This window comes from Schistocerca piceifrons, chromosome 1 (genome assembly GCF_021461385.2).
Source record: "Schistocerca piceifrons isolate TAMUIC-IGC-003096 chromosome 1, iqSchPice1.1, whole genome shotgun sequence".
Lineage (NCBI taxonomy): Eukaryota > Metazoa > Arthropoda > Insecta > Orthoptera > Acrididae > Schistocerca > Schistocerca piceifrons.
In genome coordinates this window covers 870,923,369-870,928,741 of record NC_060138.1, presented here as the reverse complement: position 1 = coordinate 870,928,741, position 5,373 = coordinate 870,923,369, and positions in this window count along the sequence as shown.

Below are 5,373 nucleotides of genomic sequence, written 5' to 3'. Positions count from 1 at the left end.
ACAGTCTGGAACCGAGCGACCGCTACGGTCGCAGGTTCAAATCCTGCCTCGGGAATGGATGTGTGTGATGTCCTTAGTTTAGTTAGGTTTAATTAGTTCTAAGTTCTAGGCGACTGACGACCTCAGAAGTTAAGTCGCATAGTGCTCAGAGCCATTTGAGCCATTTTTTGAATCCTGGTCAGTCTTAGTCCTAGGCCTATTAGTGGTAGGTTCAGTAGACACTGTAGAGCCTGTAATCAATATGTTAGATTGTCCATCTGTAGTGTTTGTAGTCGGACTTTCGCAGTTTTCGAACTGAATATCTGTTGGCGCTGATGGGAGGTAGTCTGCATCTGAAAACACATTCAGGTCAGACGGCCATATTCCAGTTCCCTTAAAGCCATTTATAGCCGTCGGCATCGTTGCAGCATGTAAAAACGTGGCCCCAAATAGCGATGATATTTGGAAAAGAATGACAGCTTTTCCTGGATGGCTCCGTAGCCATTTTTTTATCTCTTCGCTGTAATAACAACTCAGGCCTTGAAAAACGTTACGTCCAGGGGTTGTAATTTATTTGAAGTGTGTGGCGATAAACAAAGGAGGACCCATTGTCTCTAGCCATATCAAGCAGCTCCAGGTTTTTAGTGTGAGATGAATGTCCATCAACAGTTAGAAGCACAGGTGATTCTTTCGTGGCCTTAGAAAATCCCACAAACTTTCTAAACCATACTAGAAATAATTCGCTACTGATCCAGCCCGAGGGGTGAACTTCAGACCAGCCTCCTGGAGGCAATCCAAGCTCAAATTCTTGTTACTTTTTCTTCCTTGGAAAGATAAGCATGGGCGGCATGTATAACCCAGATGCAGACATGCAGATGACTGTTGTAATGGTTTCTCTACGTTCTGAAGATGTTACCGCTCCTACTTGCCTTTTTCCCTTAAGTACTATTATTTTCGACTGACTTTTAGGATTAACTGTCAAGCCACTTTCATCACAGTTGAATATTTTGTCAGCAGTCAGCTTCTACTTATCAATAACATTATTGAGAAGAGAGTTAAACTGTGAAACTGCTACTTTGTTGAACCCCTTTGCTCGAGCACCAGAAGTATTTTCTGGCTTGCGAATAGATAGTGTAGGATACCTCGTAATAAATCCTTTAACCCAGTCTTGTCCAGCTAGACAAGTTTGGTTGTCAAATCTGTGTGGTAAGCCATTTCTTTCTGCTAATTGATAGGCTAGTGATCTGAGATCTTTCATTGTTAGACCCAAAAGCCTGCTTTCCATTGACATGAGGTATGTTATCAGCTCATGTTCTTGTTCTGTTCCATGTAATTTGTCAATTATGTAGTCAGGATTATTCATAGCTTTACGTGCAAGTCTTTGCAATGTTGATTTCGGTACGTTGAACTGCTTAGATGCTTTTAAAAATCCCATTTGGGAAGATGAAATGGCTGAAACTGCCATTTCAATCGCTTTTACCTCCCATTGCTGTCTATCAGTCTTTTTCATGTACTTTCATACCATCTGGAACAGCAAGGCGGAAAGAAAAAAGAATATAGTTTGCTTTCTACTTGCATCAAAATATGACGGGGCAGAACGGGACACTATCCCATTCTGCCCCGTCCCATTCCACCCCAAGAGCACTTTTGAGGTTAACAACTATTATGGAGTGTAATAACTGAGGTATTTAAACTCATTAAATAACTAAATTATAACAAATGCCATGCACTTTAAGGGAATGTGTCATTTTAGGGTATACAATTAACAATTAACAGCTTACCTGATGTTGAAATTCACCAAACGTTAGAGCAACGCAAGCGGTAACGTGACGGACAACAATTCACTTAGATCTCGCACTTCAAACTAAATCAAAATGGCTGCCCTGACTTCCCTCCCATTCAGAGAAATAGTTAAATGCGCATTCAACAGGTTGCAGCACAGTCCAGTCTAGAAAAGAGCAATTTCCCATTCTGCCCCGAGTTCCCCTAGTTAATACATGTATAATGTATGTCACAATTTGAGACAGAGCATCATGGCCCAAACTTGCCACGATAAATAAATCAATAAATAAAACAAAATAAAAGTAAATGAAACACAGAACATAGCTCTGATTAATTCAGAGTCGGCTGTTGACTCGAATAAAGATAAGCATCAAGATTCTCTTTTTGTTGAATTATTGTTTTGAAATGAGGAAGGACATTGTGTTTCAGGAACTTTTCGAAAGTGATATCCGGTAAGACATTACCTCGGCTGAAGTCGGTTAACAATTTCCTACCACTACAACAGAGCTTATCGTATATGTAAAGAAACCTAGGCTCTCTCAAACATGCAGGATGTATAAACATTGAGGAAGAGACCCATCCTGATTATGAATAACCATCAACAGTACAGGAATACTTTGCAGGTTACAAACATTTCTAGGAACATACAAGGAGAACCTGGAGAAGTGGGCCGTCCTGAAAAAGGGAGAGACCTATTGTAGACATACTGAGCCTTGGACGACCGGGTACATGTAGAATTGTCCACGTTGTCCACGTAGTTGTAACCTACTCTGCTCTGCTTGGTACCAGTGTTACTACTGTTACCAGTTCATAAGCCACCAAATTAAATATGCCAAAAAATAAAAGCAATAAGAACCAACGTAATTTCAATACAAGTCTTTACTTCTACACCACTTGCGTTTTTTATTTATTCTCATGCTATGATAAAAGGTATCCCTAATTACGTGCTCCGTATATCCTTTTTTAAATGTTAATATGATTCGCCATTTCGAAGAAACATACTATTTAATATATTACTTCTGCTGTGCGGCACAAAATGTAATCCCTGTTAAAGAAATATGTTGCAAAGAAAAATCTATTTTTGGATTCTTATTGTTAAATGAGGGGGGAAACTGTGTTACTTGAAACTCACCAGTATCATAACGGCAAGAACGCATTTGATCTGTTCCAAACTACAAGCAAAATGGTATAAGGGTATAGCTACACTACGTGATCAAAAGTATCCGGACACCCCCAGAAACGTACTTTTTTCACATTAGGTGCATTGTGCTGCCACCTACTGCCAGGAACTCCATAACAGCGAACTCAGTAGTCATTAGACATCGTGAGAGAGCAGAATGAGGAGCTCCGCGGAACACACGGACTTTGAACGTGGTAAGGTGATTGAGTGTCACTTGTGTCATACGTCTGTATGCGATATTTTCGCACTCCTAAACATCCCTAGGTCCACTGTTTCTTATGTGATAGTGAAGTGGAAACGTGAAGGGACACGTACAGCACAAAAGCGTACTGGTCGACAAAAGTGTACTGTTCGACATCGTCTGTTGACTGACAGAGACCGCTGACAGCTGAAGAGGGTCGTAATTTGTAACAGGTAGACATCTATCCAAACTGCCTCAGGATCCACCGCAGGTACTATGACAGTTAGGCGGGACGTGAGAAAAGTTGGATTTCATGGCCGAGCGGCTGCTCATTGGCCACATATCACGCCGGTAAATGCCAAACGACGCCTCGCTTTCTGTAAAGAGCATAAACATTGGACGATTGAAAGGTGGGAAAACGTTGTGTGGAGTGACAAATCACGGTACACAACGTGGCGATCCGATGGCAGGGTGAGGGTATGGCGAATGCCCAGTGAACGTCATCTGCCAGCGTGTGTAGTGCCAACAGTAAAATTCGGAGGCGGTGGTGTTATGGTGTGGTCGTGTTCCTCACGGAGGGGGCTTGTACCCCTTGTTGTTTTGCGTTGCACTATCACAGTACAGACCTACACTGATGTTTTAAGCACCTTCATGTTTGCCACTGTTGAAGATCAATTCGGGGATGACGATTGCACCTCTCAACACGATCGAGCACCTGTTCATAATGCACGGCCTGTGGCGGAGTGGTTACTTGATAATAACATCCCTGTAATGGGCAGAGTCCTGACCTGAATCCTATAGAACACCTTTGGTATGTTTTGGAACGCCGACTTCGTGACAGGCCTCACCGACCGACATCGATACCCCGTCTCAGTGCAGCACTCCGTGAAGAATGGGCTGTCATGCCCCAAAAAACCTTCCAGCGCCTGACTGAACGTATGCCAGCGAGAGTGGAAGCTGTCATCAAGGCTAAAGGTGGGCCAACACCATACTGAATTCCAGAATTACCGATGGAGGGCGCCACGAACGTGTAAGTCATTTTCAGCCAGGTGACCGAATACTTTTGATCACATAGTATATGTTTTAGAGCTATACTAAGTCATCTTTGTACGCTTTTACGCATTAAAGCTCATTTTCAGGGCGTGACTGTTGTTTGCTTTTCACTGACAACATTTCATGCTAAGTAATTTCGAAAAGGCGGTTGTAGGAAAAATTTTCAGTGGTAAAGGTTTGTTGTGAAACGTAAAGGGGAGCTGGTTGTTATCAACCATATAGTTGATGCTTTCACGTGATAACGGTGTTTCAAGCATCACTGAATGATCTGATCTGAAAGCATGTCATCTGTCTTTAAAGTTTATCATAACGCAAGCGAAGATGGGAAGAGAGGAACGATGTGGAAAATAACTGGCGGCCTGGTTGGTATCTCACACATGTAAACTTCTCACTCAAATAGCACACAAAGAATCTGAAGAGGTTTTGGCTCGATAAATCTCATTCTCCAAAATATAAGTACAAAGGACTAGGGAACTAGCATTGTAGATAGGAAAAAGAGAAAGAATGAAAACGAATTTTGACATCTCCAAAGCGTTTGCGGGCATGGAGAAAGCCTTATGGAGTGTAAGATAGAACAGTATGTTCCAAACCTTGGGAAACAGTGATTAAGTATAGACGATTAATTTGCTATGTCTTTAAAAATCAACTGGAAATAATAAAAAATAGCAGAACAAGAAACGTAAGTTTGTGCTGAGAATGGTTTGAACAGATTTCCATATAAGATCACTATTACTTCATATTTGAAAGTAAAATCAAAAAAGTGGAAGAAAATTACAAAAAAAAATCAATAAAAATACGAGGGTTCACAGGCAACATGACTCATTTTCACTACTTAAGACACACTTAAAAGCTTAGATGAATTAGACACATTGCAATATTAAAGCACAACATGGGATAAGGATTTAAAATAAGTTCAGACGAAAGTTCTAGATGTATGGTAGCTACTTGCCATTAAACCTGGAGGAGACTCAGTATGAGAAATAGTGGAACAATATTCACAGCTAGTAACAATGTAGTTTGAAATATATGAAATAAGTAAAATGTTGGCTATAAATCAACGCATACAAAAGATTCGTTTCCAGCAAAGCAAACCTATTAGTTTCAAAAATTGATATTCAATTGAAGAGGTTTCTGAAACCATACATCTGCACTCATTATAAAATGAAAGTGAGACGTAGAGTACACATGAATCAACCAA